General features: G+C 38.6%; 1 protein-coding gene across 6 annotated transcripts in view; it reads left to right on the forward strand.

Annotated features, from left to right (window-relative positions):
• Window positions 1-630: 630 nt before the first annotated feature.
• The window catches only part of LOC119507872 (NLR family apoptosis inhibitory protein), a 63,143-nt gene continuing 47,081 nt past the window's right edge, over window positions 631-16,692 (forward strand). For 4 of the 6 annotated variants that reach the window (XM_037801101.1, XM_037801102.1, XM_037801103.1 and 1 more), the window contains exon 1: window positions 632-735. The gene's annotated coding sequence lies outside the window, so the exon portion shown is untranslated. Of the gene's footprint in view, window positions 736-16,692 lie in introns of all 6 variants that reach the window. The other 2 variants (XM_037801106.1, XM_037801107.1) reach the window with 1 other exon arrangement.

Raw genomic sequence — 16,692 nt, forward strand, 5'->3', positions numbered from 1 at the left:
ACTTAAAATTAGGCTGTTGGAGAATTGGAAGGTAAATGAGTGGAAATCTAGAAAGTAGAGCAAAAAATACTGAGAATATATGAGGAAAAATAGAGATAAGAACTTAAATTATCAATTAAATACCCCTCTGGAAACTGCCCAGAAAAGCAAAATAAATAAATAAATAAAATTCCCATCTGAATAACCGACATACGAGAAAGAGTGAAAAGAGAATAGCAGATGGTAGGAAATTATCAAAGAAATAATAGAAGATAATTTCCCAGAACTGATGGGAGATCCATTGCTCAGACTGAAGAGGCCCACTGAGTGCCCAATACAATGAATGTGGAAACACCCACACCTAGACACAATATTTTGAAATTTTAGAACCCCCGAGGATAAAAGAGATCCTAAAAGATACCAGAAAGTTAAAAACTGTCATCAAAGAAATAAAACTTCTACTAGCACCATACTTTTCCCAGGTTCAGAACAAATCTTAGCAAACTCTTTAGAATAAAATACTTCCTGTTGTGGAACTTGGTAGGTTTTGTTATTCTCGTTGGGGCCTAATAAACCCTGTTGATGGTAAATGACCTTACTTCTTTTACTAGTGATTTCTGCAACACTGTGAAATTTGTTTTTGCATTCAGTTCCTCAAACATTTTCTCATTTCCCCTTAAAGGACAAACAGAGAGCATTTGTACTTAAGCCACACATTCTCCTTCCACTTGAGTGAGACTCTGGATAAACCTCTAGGTAAGAAAATTACCATCTATGGCAAAGGTATTTTTCATCCACACCTAAACTTATGGCTTTCTTATTTCTCTTTTTCTTGTTTCTTTCTCTGGAGGCAGGGTGGTATGGAAGAAAGAGGACAGTCACTGAAGTCACCCAAACTTGGGTTTAAATACTAACTCCATGGCATAGATGCCTTGGATGGCACTTTGAACACTAGTGTTTATAGAACATTAGACCTGGAGATGGCCTTGGAGATTATTTCTCTGACCCAGAAATGGCCTTGGGACCAGCAAAACTGACACTGTACTTTGTCATGTAAGCACAGTGTCTGTTGCAGCCCTGTGCTTTTTGTCTCTGGGGAGGCCCAGAGCCCTGGTGCTGTCCCTTGGCTGACCAAATGCAATGTACTAAGAAGTGATTAATATATCCTGTGCAAGAGACTGAGACAGACCATGGGGCAGCCTGTATCAGCTTGTTTCTGTTTTTTGAGTCTGGTTATGTATCCTGGTTTTGGCTACATGACCAGAGGTATATAAAAGACCCCTCCTCAGATGAAATTGTGGCATCCACCTGCCCAAGGTATCTCACAAGTATCCAGGAAGTTCATTATCTAAAGAGGAAGCACATGATATGCCCCTGAAGAAGACCCCTAGAAACTGAGACAGGAAGTCTCAGACCTCTGATGTTTGCCTGTCTCTCTCTCCCTCTCTCCCTCTCTTTCTCTCTCTCTCTCTCTCTCTCTCTCTCTCTCTTTCTCTTACATCCTTTACCTTTATTACAGCCTTATATAAGTAAACTATGAGGAGTCTCATATTTTTTCAATTATCCAACACTGTGTAATTGCTGTAAATGGCACTGAGTGGATAACTGAAACAGTTTATGACTATAATTTAAGTTGGCTAAGGCTTTGTGTTGGAGAAAGATGAAAAGTGAGAGAGTGCTTTTGAACCATTGATACCAGGCTGGCTGCTAAGGCATACCTGATTTGTGGTTGCATAAGAGCTCCAACTATTGATAGAAAGAAAAGCATATCATTGGAACTTGAAGGTGGTAGATCCAGAGCTAGAGAAAATAGCTAAACATATTTAAAAAGCAATTCAGAGAGAGGAAAAATCAGGCAAGAGTACTGTACCTTGGCTGGTTTGCTGCTTTGGCAAAAATGAAACTAATTAACAAGGAGCCCTAAGTTGCTGAGTCCACCAAGCTTTGGCTGGTAAGCCTTTCTGCAAAGAGAAGGAACATGATGTGAAAAGAAAGTTGAGGAGATATTTCTTTTGATCAGAATGTAACCCTAATCTGACAGATAATTGCTAAAAAGACTCTCCAGGGGAGAGTATCAAGAGACACGTGAAACAAGAAGCTATTGAAAGACTAAGTAACCATGTAGACTGATATAGAGAGCTTCCTGAAGAACAACTGCTGAAATAGATTTTATGCATTGGTGACAAAATGGCTCTTTTCCTTGCATTAGGCACTGCCAAATGGAAGTACATTCTTGGTCTTTTGTTTTGTTTTAAAAATTAGAGCAGTTGTAGATTTATAGAAAAATTATGCAGAGTACAGAGTTACCATATAGTTTTCCCTCACAAGTTTTCCCCATTATTAACATTTTGTAATAGTGAGGTACTTTTGTTATAAGTGATGAAAAAATATTATTATAATTATGCTATTAACTTTAGCCCACTGTTTACATTAGTGTTCACTGTTCATGTTGTATAGTTCTATGTTATTTTGAGTGTGCGGTAACTTATACACAATCTAAAATTTCCATTTTGATCCCTTTTCAAATATACAATTCAGTGGTATTAATTACATTCACAAAGTTGTGCCACCATCACAATCATCCATTGTCCAAATTTTCCATCAACCCAAAATAGAAACTCTGTAAATATTAACTCCCCAACATGCTTGATCTTAATCAAGCTCTTCAGCTAGCTGTATCTTTTATAGAAATGTGGGGAGATGGACAAATTCCCAGACTGTTGAGCTGGATAAAAGCAGGGGTTACATAAAACATACCTTGAAAATGGGAATTATCCAACTCTATCTGTAAGTATTAAATGGAATATTTCTTCTGAGGTGACTGAAATGTTGAGAGCATGAGCATCTTTAGATTGGTTTTTTGATGATACTAAGGTGTCTGTGCCAGTTTGGATGTATTAAGTCCCCCAAAATGTCATGTTCTTTAATGCATCTTGTGGGGGCAGATGTATTAGTGTTGATTAGGTTGGAATCTTTGGATTAGGTTGTTTCCATGGAGATGTGACCCACCCAACTGTGGGTAATACTTTTGATTAGATTGTTTCCATAGAGGTGTGGCCCTGCCCATTCAGTATGGGTCTTGTTTAGTTTAACTGAGCCCTATAAGACCTCAGACAGAAGGAGCGTAGCTGCTACAGCCAAGGGAGACATTTTGGAGACAGCCATTGAAAGTACACTTTTGCTAGTCCGAGTTTGCTTGGGAGAAACTAAGAAAACACCCACAGATGCTTAGAGAGAAATGTCCTGGGAGTAAGTCATTTTGAAACCAGAACCCTGAAGCAGATGCCAGGGCAGTTTGGAGATGACTGGTGCTCCTTTTGTGGGACCCTCACCTTGTTCTGGCTGGGAAAGATTGACTTAGGAAACTTATCTCCAGTGTGGATAAACAAAATGTGATATATACACACAGTGGAATATTATTTAACTGAAAGAAGGGATGACGTTCTGATACATGTGACAACATGGATAGAGCTTGAAGACATCACGTTGAGTGAAATAAGCCAAATACAAAAGGACAAATATTTTACGGTCCCACTGATATCAAATAGAGTAAAAAAAATCATAGGGAATAGGGAGATAATGCTTAAAATATACAGAGTTCCTCTTTGGGATGATGGACAAGTTTTGGTAATGGATGGTTGTGATGCTAGTATGACATTGTGGAAGTAATTAACAGGACTGAATTATATATTTGAACATAGTTAAAAGGGGGAAATTTTAGATTGTATATATGTTACTAGAATAAAAAATTTAAAAAAATTGTACAACACAAACAGTGACCTCTAAGTTAAACCATGGATCATAGTTAACGGGTGCAGTAATAAAAATGTGCTTTCTTCAATTGTAACAAATGTACCACACCAAAGCAAGGTGTTAATAATAGGGCATATATAGGAACACTATTTAATGCATGATTTTTCTGTAAACTCACAACTTCTTTTATTAAAAATGTGAAAGATTGCCTAAGGTAGGAATTTATAAGAGAAAGTTTTGCATAATTGTGGTGTCACCTCTCCCTGATACATATATATATATATGTATATATATATATATATACATTTTTTTTTTTGAGGAGAAAAGAATTTATTCACAATCTTGCAAGAACAGATGCACAGCCAAACACATGGCAGGCATGCCAGAAAAAGAAAATGGTGATAGTTGTATCCTACCCCTAATACGCAAGTCCCTCTCCTGTTTCCCCATTGGCTGGGTACTCCAGAAGTTACAGCCTATCCAAGAGAGCTAACTAGCCTACCTTTGAGATTTTGAATTGTGCAGCCTATTAGAGAGAGTATAAATTTCCCCCCAAGATTTCCCACCTTTGATTATACCCCATATCCCTTTACATTCCAGTAACCCTGGTTATTTTTTCCATATAAGGAGCTGGTGCTGATTCTAGGCTTATGTCATGGCTTTCTCTCTCTCCTTCCCTTTACCATGGAGCCTGTTTAAGCCAGTTCTGCCACCATTTTCCCTATTCCATGTTGCCTTTATGTGAAAGCTAAACTTAACCCTTTCTTACAGATTCCCTTCTCTTTCTTTTTAAATTCTTTAGTTTTCACATTTTAGTTTCTCAAATTTGCTAAGAGCTTTTTCACATTCCTCATCATAGAGATCTTTCTTCTTAAGGCAGGTCCTGAGATAAGGCTGTTAAGCCTTGTAGAACTTTGGTGATAGTTCCATCAGGTGCTGTATTACTGGGGATAAATGTGCAACAACTTCCCCCAACCATAACACAGACACCTTCCTTTTCAGCTAGCATCATGTCTAGGGCCATTCTGTTTTCCCATGCCATTTGGCTAGTGGCATCTAACTGTTCTGCTATTCCCTTAATGATATCCCTGGTATCCACATTTTTATTGATGGTGACCTAGGAGAATAAGAACAATTCAAATTCTGTAGCCACTTGACTTTTAGCTTTAAACTCATTTGAAACTCCCCAAGGACCCCCTATACTAGCTAATAAATTCTTCCATCAAAGGAATCAGGTACATCTCGTACATTTCTCTTTTCTCCTTTGCCTTGTGTTGGTACTTTTTCTTTACTTTCAAATGCCAGGGTGAATGAGATAGCCAATTGAACCAGAGGACAGGTTCCTCCCCACTTTTCAGGTAGTATTGGCTGGAGGATGCCCTTCCTGCAGTACCACCAGAGGTCTGCTTGGGGTATAGTGAGGCTGGAGAAGTTGCCAGTACTATCCTTGCTCACATTCCACACTCGTGTACACAAAGCCATGGTACCAAGATCCTGAAGCCCTTCTTCCCATCTGGAGAGACAGGCAGAGTGGTTTCTGGGACCAAGGTGAGAAGCTGGTATGGCCTTGACACTTCCCTTCTGGACTGGAGGGAAAGAGAGGACAACATACTACAACTTTCACCAGGAGTAGCATTTTGAAAGAGGAGTGTTAATACATTTAAACTCCTTTTCATGCTTTTCCAAGGGGAAGGGCACAATCTGAACAGTGGGTAAGCCCGGTTGCACAAGCATAACAGTCACTTCTATTTAGACTCTGGATGGTATATTTGACCCATTCTACCCAGGCATCTGTATTTCTGTAACCTGTCTCTATTTCTATGGTCTGCTTTAAGTATCTGGGTTCAAGTATTCTAATGACCTTGGGGTCAAGTTGAACTGGAGAGTTGGACTCCAGCCAAGTTTCCCCTAATGGTTTTCCCTCTGACATGGGTGAGACCCATCCCTTATACAGCATTGCCCACCAAACAGCATTCCAAGAGTAACAGGGGTTAGGTGACTCATAAGTTATACTCTCAAATGTTTGCCCCCTAACAGTCTTACTATCTGGAAAGTCTGCCCACATAAATACTTATGTTCCTCCCTCAGTTGTTGCTGATGTTCTAGATTTCCATAGTTGATTACTTGACAAGCATCCAACTGTACAGTTTGGGACTCTAAGCCTTTGACTATGCTTATAACCAATATAGCGGAAACTGTTACACCTTGAATATGAAACATTATGATCAGCACAAGCAATTTCATGATTAAGCAATACACAGAGCCCAATGCAAACACAGGATTCACTCCAGCTCCTCCTCCTTTCCTAGTATGCTCTTTCAACTATTGTCTTTTTAGAATGATCCTTAGGAGATCCAAGATGGGAGTCACTCTCCAGGATTCGGACTGAGTTGCTGGGTACTTATCGTTAGGCTCAGGCACAGGTCCCTTTACCCATGTGTAAGGAGTCCAGCCTCTTTCTGCTGTTCAGACTGCCATCTCAGTTGCCAGCAAGACTTGATAGGGTCCCTCCCAGATTGGTTGAAGCTTGGAGAACCCAGCTGCCGGGCTGATGTTGATGGGCAGCAAATTCAAGAGGCAGGGTCTGGACCAGCAATCCATGGTACCTGGTTGCTGTTGAGGTGCGTTTTTTCTTCCCCTTTTGTTGTCCACAACTGGCAGACCTAAGCATCTGATTGCAGGTTTCACCAGCAGTCAGAGGTGGGCCCCCAGCCACAGAGTCCGAGACCACTCAAACAGTGGGGCACGCCTTCCTTTCTTCCGTCCCAGGGGTCCCCCTCAATGCTTCAGATCCTGGATGAGCCCCCAAGTTGTTAGAAACAAGCATTATATTTAAAAAATGCTCACCCAGTTGTAGAGGAGAAAAGAATTTATTCACGATCTTGCAAGAATGGACTCACAGCCAGACACATGGCAGATGTGTTCCTGATATATTATTGGAATAGATGTGATATCTATATGGAGACACTTTTATTACCTAGTTATGGGGTAGAGGGATGTCATGAAAATCTGGTCTTCAAGTAATTTTAATTAGACACACTAGATGGGAACCTTTAGAACTACCTAACCCTATTCATGTATTTAATTTGAAACGATATAGGATATCTTGGAGAGGTCAAGAGATTTCAGCCCTAATTAAAGACATGTTAACTGCAGATGTACAAGTGCCCGGGAATTCTTTGTTTAACACTCTGGTATGCTCTGTGATAAAAATTGATAAATACAAAATGGAATAAAGTGGTGCCTCCAATAGCATCAGCCACTCTTGACATGGTGGTAATAGTGCTGCAAGCTAAGGGGTATTAGTAGTCTATCATTTGATTTGCTTGCTTTTTAAAATTCCCATTTCAGAAGAAAATCAAAACCAGTTTGCATTTTCATGGAACAGACAGCAATATAATTTTAAGGTGCTTCCACAAGGATATTTAAATTCTCCTGTTTTGATGAGAAAAGACTTGATGAGAAAAGACTTAGATTGTATTTAATTGAAAAGCAACATGTCTCATTATATTAATGATATAATGCTGATATACCCAGCTAATACTGAACTGCCAATGCCAGCTAATCATATAACCATACTGGAGTGGCCTGGCACAAACGGTAAAATTCTTAGGTATTACTTGGGCTGGAGCTACCAGAGACATTCTTCAAATGTCTAAAAATAAGTTACTGTCTCTGCCAGCTCCAAAATTAAGTCAAGAGGTACAAAAATTCATTGGGTTTCTTGATTTCTGGAGAAATTGTATACCACATTTGGAATTCTGTTGCCCCTATTCTGAAAGTTATCAGAAAGAAAACAATAAATTTGCATGGGGTTTTGAAAAACAGCAGACTCTTTTGGAACTTCAAACAACCATTACCCAGTAAATTCTTTGGGGCCATAAACCTTAAAGCTCAAGTTAATTCTATTAATAAGTACCAGCAACTCACCCCAACTGGAAACTTTGGCAAAATCCCATTATGATTTTAAACTAGATGACTGCTGGGATTTTTAACTATAAAGTTAAATGAGGCTGCTATACCCCATCTGAAAACAATTTTTGGCCTGTTATTGTTTTTTAATTGACTGCTTCTGTTATGGAAGGACAGAAAATTATTTTGAGATCTGAAATACCCAGGTTAGAAAACTATCTTGGGAAGAACCACACCCTGACAATATTAAAGGTAAAAAGGACCTCTATAGCCATTCTGTGGTGCAGTTTGGAAACATATATCCAAATCCTTAAGTACATGCAAGTGATTTGACTCAATAATTCTTCTTTTGGAATTTATCCTGAGGAAATAATAAGACTGGAAAAAAAGATTTTGTTACCAGGATACTCAGTGCATCTTTATTTATGAAGAAAAAAAATGGCAGTAGCCTAAATGTTCTACATTAGTGGAGTAATTAAGCCATTAAGAGGTATATTACAGGCATGCATTTATTCATATATCAATATTTCAAAATTTATAGTTAAGGGAAAATTTTTTATTTTTAGCACCCATAAGTATAATTATTATGTTAGGACATAATTAAAGGACTTTGGCAGACATCATCAACATGGCAACATAAGACATCCACAGAAAACCTCTCCCTAGATAGTCAGTGAGAAAAGGACAAATCTCACTTGCTCAGAACTCTGGAGGAAGATAAAGACTGGAGAAGGACCCCACAAATACTGAATCGAATTAAGAGAAAAATATCAGGTAGGAAACTTCCTTCCCAGACAATCTGGTCCTCTTTCTTTCCCATAAGCTGGTCCCACACAGCTTGGGAAATGTCCAGAGACAGCAACTAAGATCCTTCCTACCTCTCACTGGGGAAACAAACTATAAAATCTCTCACAACAGTGAACAGATCTCCACCTATATCCAGACACAGAGACCCAAGCCAACAGAGATCCACAGCAGGACACAAGCTGCTGAGGATGCCAGAATACAAAAGGGCACCAAAGAAGAGCTTCCAAAATGAAGGATTAGGGAGGGAATGGAAGAATCTACTTCTTTCCCCCAAAAGTAGCAAGTAGACAGGCAGAAACTGAGAATCAACTGTTTGGGGATCTGGGGGACAGGGGAGGACATTTCAACACCCAGGTCAGTATGAAATAAAGAGACTGAGAAAATATGGGCAGAAACTAACTTCAGTCATGGCACCTGATCCCCATTCCCCAACCTTGAGGCTGCCTAATCCTTGCCTGGGGGATGGCTATTGACTGGAGTGCCTGTGGGAGACCTCTGCCCCAAGTACAGAGAGGGACACAGCCCAACACTGAGCCAGATGAAGTGAGAGCACAGGAACCCTGCATTTTCAGCCTCACCTGGTTAGAAACTGCTAGGCTTCATGAATTAAACAGCTTTTGAGGATAAATAAGTAACTGAAGAGCACCATCTACTGGGCAGGCAGAAAGTGCAGGGAGAAAACAGAATGCTTTTTTGGAGTCTTTCCAGACCCTGTCCAAGGCCCACTGGAGCTGGTCTACGTCCCCTGCACAAATACCCTGCTCAGTTTTGGCTGGGAAATACTAACAATCCAGCTGTCAAAGTAGTGCCCTAATACAAACCCAAGCAATGACTAAATCCTAGACAAGAGAGAGAAACCGAACTTCAGAATAGACCCATCAAAATCATCAGATGCCCAGATATCAGCAAAAAATCACAAGGCATACTAAAACACAGGAAGAAATGGCCAAGTCAAAGGAATAAATTAAAAAGTTGGAGGAGACAAAGAATTCAGAATGACTAATCAAAGATGTTCAAACAAATCTCCTACACCAATTCAAGAAAATGAAGGAAAATATGCATAAAGAGATAAAGAATAATAGGAAGATACTAGGAGAACACAATGAAGAATTTGAAAGAATACATAGAAAAATAACAGACCTTATGAAAATGAAAGGCATTGTAGATGAAATTAAAGATACACGGGCAACACACAGCAGCAGATTTGAAGAGAAAGAAGAAGGGATCAGTGAGCTAGAAGACAATTCAACTGAGCGTGAATAGACAAAAGAAAAAATGGAGGAGAAAATGGAAAAATTTGAGCAGGATCTCAGGGAAACCATTCACAACATGAAGCACACAAACATATGCAACATAGGTGTCCCAGAAAGAGAAGAGAAAGGAAAAGGGTAAGGAAGAATATTTGAGGAAATAATGGCTGAAGATTTTCCAATCCTTATTAAAGACAAATACTAATCAGATTGTCAAATGTCAAAAAGATGGAGAAAACTCTGAAAGCAGCAAGAGAAAAGTGATTCACCACATACAAAGGAAGCCAAATAAGACTAAGTGCTAAGCCAACTTGGCAGGTTAACTGCCCTACCCTTACATGAGACATGACCCCCAGGAATATAAATCTCCCTGGCAATGTGGCATGTGACTCCTGGAGATAAGCCCGGACCCTGCATCATGTGACTGAGAAGGACTTCTGGACCAAAAGGGGGAAGAGAATCAAAACAAAATAAAGTTTCAGGTGCTGAGAGATTTCAAATGGAGTCGAGAGGTCATTCTGGAGATGACTCTTATGTGTTATATAGATATCTCATTTTAGTTTTTAGTTTTTTAGAATAGTTGGAAGGAAATATCTGAAACTGTTGAACTGCAATCCAGTATCTTGATTCTTGAAGGTGATTATATAACTATATAGTTCATATGGTGTCACCATGTGAATGTGAAAACCTTATGGCTCACACTCCCCTTACAAATGAGTAGAAATGAGTAGACAAATTAGTAGAAAAATGGGGACAAAAAGTAAATGAGCAATATGGAGGATGAGGGTATGGGAAGTTTTGGGTGTTCTTTTTATTTTTATTCTCATTTTTAAGTTTAGGAGTAATGAAAATGTTCAAAATGTGATTGTGGTGGTGAATGCACAACTATTTGATGATACTGTGAACAATTGTTTACACTTTGGATGATTTTATGGTGTGTGAATATATTTCAATAAAATTACATTAAAAATAAAAACAGTAAGTACTGATTTCTCATCAGACACCATGGAGGTGAGAAGGAAGTGGTACAATATATTTAAGATATTGAAAGAGAAAAATTGCCAGCCATGAATTCTCTATCCAACAAAGCTGTTCTTCAAAAATGAGGGAGAGTTTAAAATATTCACAGATAAACAGATGCTGAGAGAGTTCATTAACAAGGGAGCTGTCTTACAAGAACTACTAAAGGGAGTTCTGTTGGCTGAAAAGACAGGAGAGAGAGTCCTGGAGGATAGTAGAGAAATGAAGAATATTAGTAAGGGTAACGAAAAGTATAAAAAGCAAAAAAAGATAGATCTGAAAAATAAAAGCCAAGAATAAAATGGTTAAGATAAGTACTGCCTTTATAGTAATGATTAAATGTTAATGGATTAAACTTCCCGATCAAAAGACACATATTGGTAGAATGGATTAAAAAAAAATGATCCATCTGTATGCTGTTTATAGGAGATTTATATAGACTCAAAGATAAAAATAGGTTGAAAGTGAAAGTTTGGAAAAAGATACTCCACGCAACAGTAACCAAACAAAAAAATTTGGAGTAGCTATATTAATATCAGACAAAATGGATTTTAACTGCAACAATGTTATGAGACAAAGATGGAAACTATATATTAATAAAAGGGGAAATTCACCAAGAAGAAATAACAATCCTAAATATTTATGCACCTAACTGAGGTGCCCCGAAGTACATGAGGCAAACACTGGCAAAACTAAAGGGAGTGGAGGGAGAGAAGATGGCAGCATAGAGAGGAGTGGAAGTTAGTTAGTCCCCCCAGAGCAACTATAAACGACCAGGAACAACTAGTAAAAGATCTGGAATAACTGCTGGGAGACAACCATGACTGTCCACACATATAATCAGGATTGGGAGAAATGTCCGAGATCACAGCATAAAATCCATAAGTAAAAACTGCAGACCCAAGCCAAGAGCCCCACCCCCCCCTCACAGCAGCCTGAATGCACAGCCTTGCTGTGATAGAGAGCAGCATTCTCTGAACAAGCGAGTATACCTCAGCCCAGCTCCAACTGGGGTTTTAATGTTAACTGCTCAATACAGACTACCAATCCCCAACAAGCAGACAGAGGCTTTTGGTGATGACTGACCTTGGAGAGCCAGGGGACATATCTGTCTCAGGACAAGGAGCCCAAAGGATCAGGTGCTATCTCTGGCCAATGGGTGAATCTGGGGGCCGTAGACTGACCCTGAAAGGGGGCTTTCTGTCCCTTTCTCTCTCAACCTAGGTGGCTCAGTGGAGCCATTTTCAGCTCACAATGCTCTGCAGTAGAGAAAGCCTCAGCCATTTTAAACTCCAGCACTCTTACCCAGACAAGGGTGGAGATAGCAGAGTCAGAGAAACAAAGAATCTATTTATATGCAAATGACCTCTCTCTAGGGGGCATATCTTCCCTAAGAGGAAGAAGGTGGTGCCAAGTTATACTATTCGCCTTCCATTCAGAACCAGACTTCAGAGCCTGGGGGAAAACAGCCATGAGCCACACCTCCTTATGCCAGTCCAGAGTGACAGGCTGACAGGCACCACCTGCTGGGCAGAAAAGCACAGGGTGTGTCAATCCTCTAAGACACACTGTCAAGGAAACCCAATACTGAATAGTTCTTCCTTCTGGGACCTGAGCCTGTTCTGGTCTGGGAAAACCTGATTGGGGTAACCAAGGGAACCAGATGCCTAGACAACAGAAAACTACAGCCTACACTAAGAAAAACAAAGTTGTGGCTCAGTCAAGGAAACAAACTTACACTTCAACTGAGATACAGGAATTTAAACAACTAATGCTAAATCAATTCAAAAAGTTTAGGGAAGATATGGCAAAAGAGATAAAGGCTATAAAGAAAACACTGGGCATAAAAAAGGCAGAAATTGAAAGTTTGAAAAAACAACTGACAGAATCTATGGAAATGAAAAGCACAACACAAGAGATGAAAGACACAATGGAAACATACAAGAGCAGATCTAAAGAGGAAGAAGAAAACACTCAGGAACTGGAGAACAAGACACCTGAAAGCCTACACACAAAAGAACAGATAGAGAAAAGAAAAGAAAAATATGAGCAATGTCTCTGGGAACTTAAGGAAATGAAATGCAAGAATGTACATGTCATTGGTGCCCCAGAAGGAGAAAAGAAGGGAAAGGGGGCATAAGCAATAATAGAGGAAATAATCAATGAAAATTTCCCATCTCTAATGAAAGACATAAAATTAAAGATCCAAGAAGTGCAGCATACTCCAAACAGACTAGATCTGAATAGGCCTATGCCAAGACACTTAATAATCTGATTATCAAATGTCAAAGACAAAGAGAGAATCCTGAAAGCAGCAAGAGAAAAGCGATCTGTCACATACAAAGGAAGCTTAATAAGACTATGTGTGGATTTCTCAACAGAAACCATGGAGGCAAGAAGGAAGTGGTGTTATATATTTAGGATACTGAAAGAGAAAAACCACCAACCAAGAATTCTATATCTGTCAAAACTGTCCTTCAAATATGAGGGAGAATTTTTAAAATATTCTCTGACAAACAGTGACAGAGTTTATGAGCAAGATATCTGCTCTACAGAAAATACTAAAGGGAACACTACAGACAGATAGGAAAAGATAGGAGTGAGAGGTTTGGAACATGATTTTGGGTGATGGTAACACAGCAATGTAAGTACACTGAACAAAGATAAGTATGAATATGGTCAAAAGAGGAAGGTTAGGAGCATGTGGGACACCAGAAGAAAAGAGGAAGATAAAGACTGGGACTGTATAACTCAGTGAAACCTAAAGTGTTCAACAGTTGTGATAAAATATACAAATATGTTTTTTACATGAGGGAGAACAAATGAATGTCAACCTTGCAAGGTGTTTAAAATAGGGAGGTATTGGGGGACAATGTAATGAATGTAAACTAGAGACTATAATTAACAGAAAATTGTGTTATGCTTCCTTTAATGTAACAAAGGCAATATACCAAGGCTAAATGCATATAAGAGGGGGCATAAGGGAGGGGTATGGGACTCTTGGCATTGGTAATGTTGTCTGACTCTATTCTACTTTAATTTAAGGTTATCTTTCCGTTTACTGCTTCCTAACTGTCATGTTTTTTTTTTTTCTCTTTCTTTTTTCTTTTTCTTTTGCCTCTCTACCTTCTCTGACTTTTCCTCCTGCTTTGTGGAAGAAATGGAGATGTCCTTATATAGATAGTGGTGAGGGTTGTGAACACATAAATATGTGACTATAAAGGGAACCGTTGATTGTCTACTTAGGATGGAATGTATGGGGTGTAAACAAAACCGTCTTTAAAAAATGGGTTGATAAAGAAACCTTGAGGGCAATATACTGAGTGAAATAAGCCAGACATATGTAAGGACAAATGTTGCAGGGTCTCACTGATAGGAACTAATTATAATATGTAAACTCATAGGCATGAAACGTAAAATACCAGGATATAGAAAGAGGCTAAAGAGTGGGGAGCAGTTGCTTATTATGAGCAGAATGTTCAACTAGGCTGAACTTAAATGTTTAGAAATGAACAGAGGTGATACTAGCACATTGTGAGAAAAATTAACAGTGCTGAATGGTGTGTGGATGTGGTGGAAAGGGGAAGCTCAGAGTCATGTATGTCACCAGAAGGAAAGTTGGAGGTTAAAGATGGAAGTGTATAAAGCAGTGAACCTTGTGGTGGGTAATGTCCCTGATCAACTGTACAAATATTAGAAATTTCTCTCATGAAGTAGAACAAATGTATGACACTACAACTAGAAGATAATAACAGAGGGGCATATAGAAAAATATATATATATATAGCAAACTACATACTATGGTTAGTAGTATTTCAATGTTCTTTCATAAACAGTAACAAATGTACCATACCAATACTATGAGTCAACAATGGAGGGGGGTTGGTTAAGGGTATGGGAAGATTGGAGTCCCCCCCCCCCGTTTTTTTTTTTGTCTTTATTTCTTTTCTGGAGTAGTGAAAATGTTCTAAAAATTGAAAAAAAATTAAATATGTTGATGGATGCACAGCTGTATGATGGTACCAGAGGCAATTGATTGTACACTTTGGATCTTTGGATAATTGTATATTATGTGAACAATCACAATTTTTAAAAAATGTGATAATAAAAAAAATTAAGTAAAATAATAAAAAAAAGAACTAAAGGGAGTAATAGACATCTTTACAATAACAGAGGGAGATTTCAACACTCCACTCTCTTCAATAGATAGAACATCCAAACAGGATCAATAAGGAAATAGAAAACCTAAATAATATGATAAATGAACTAGATCTAAAAAACATATACAGAGCATTGCACCCCAAAACAGCAAAATGTGGATTCTTCTTAAATACTTGTGCCTATTTGGATGTATTATGTCTCCCCATACACCATGTTCTTTAATTAATCTTGTGGGGACAGCCATGTTAGTGTTGATTAGGTTGGAATCTTTGGATTAGGTTGTTTCCATGGAGATGTGACCCACCCAGCTGTGGGCAATACATTTGATTAGATTATTTCCATGGAGGTGTGGCCCCACTCATTCAGCATGGGTACTGATTTAATCATTGGAGTCCTATATAAGAGCTCAGACAGAAGGAGTTCACTGCTGCAACCAAGAGAAACATTTTGAAGATGGCCATTGAAAGTAGACTTTTGCTACTCCATAATTTGCATGGGAGAAACTAGGAGAATACCTCCAGACACCTAGAGAGAAACATCCTGGGAGAAAGCCATTTTGAAACACAACCTGGGAGCAAAGGAAGAAGACACCAGTCACATGTCTTCCAAGATAACAGAGGTGTTCCAGGTGCCACTGGCCATTCTTCTGTGAAGGTACCCTGTTGCTGACACCTTAGCTTGGACACTTTTATGGCCTTAAGGCTGTAACTTTGTAACCAAATAAACCCCCTTTATAAAAGCCAATCCATTAATAATGGCAGCATTAGCAAACCAGAGCAGTGCTCGTGGAACTTTCCCCAAGAGAGAACACATGCTGGGCCAGAAAACAAGTCTTAGTAAATTTAAAAAGATGAAATAATACAAAGTACTTTCTCTGTTCATAATAAAATGAAGCTTGAAGTCAATAAAAAGGGAAAACTGGGTATTTTACAAATATATGGAGGTAAACACACACTTTTAAATAATCATTGGGTCAACAAAGAAATTACAAGAGAAATCAGTAAATATCTTGAGATGACTAAAACAAGAACGCAACATATCAAAACTTATGGGATGCAGCAAAGGCAGCATTGAGAGGAAAATTAATAGCACTAAATGCCTACATTAAAAAGGAAGAAAAAGCTAAAGCCAAAGACTTAACTGAACACCTGGAGGAACTAGAGAAAGAACAATAAACTAATCCCAAAGCAAGCAAAAGGAAAGAAATAACATTAAGAGTAGAGCAGAAATAATGAAATGGAGAATAACAACAACAAAAAGAATAAAACCAAAAGTTTGTACTTTAAGAAGATCAATAAAATTGTGAAACCTTTAGCTAGACTGACAAAGACAAAAAGAGGTAAGATGCAAAGAAGTAAAATCAGAAATTAGAGGAGGTCATATCATGGAAACTGAAGAAATACAAAAGATCATAAGAGGTGAGTGTAAACAACAGTATGTCAATAAACTAGACAAATTAGATGAAATGGACAATTTCCTAGAAACACATGAACAACTTACACTGACTTGAGAAGAAATAGAACCTTGACAAACCAATCACAAGAAAAGAGATGGAATCAGTAATCAAAAACCTCCCCCAAAGGGAAAGCCCAGGACTAGATGGCTTCACAGGCAAATTTTACCAAGTATTCCAAGAAGAATTAATACCCATCCTGCTCAAAGTCTTCCAAAAAATTGAAGAAGAGGGAACACTACCTAGCTCATTCTCTAACACCAACATCAACCTAATATCAAAGCCTGATAAAGATAATGCAAGAAAAGAAAATCAGAGACTTCTCTCTCTAATGAGTAGAGATGCAAAAATGTTCAA

Source organism: Choloepus didactylus, chromosome 13, assembly GCF_015220235.1.
Source record: "Choloepus didactylus isolate mChoDid1 chromosome 13, mChoDid1.pri, whole genome shotgun sequence".
In the NCBI taxonomy this organism is placed as follows: Eukaryota; Metazoa; Chordata; class Mammalia; order Pilosa; family Megalonychidae; genus Choloepus; species Choloepus didactylus.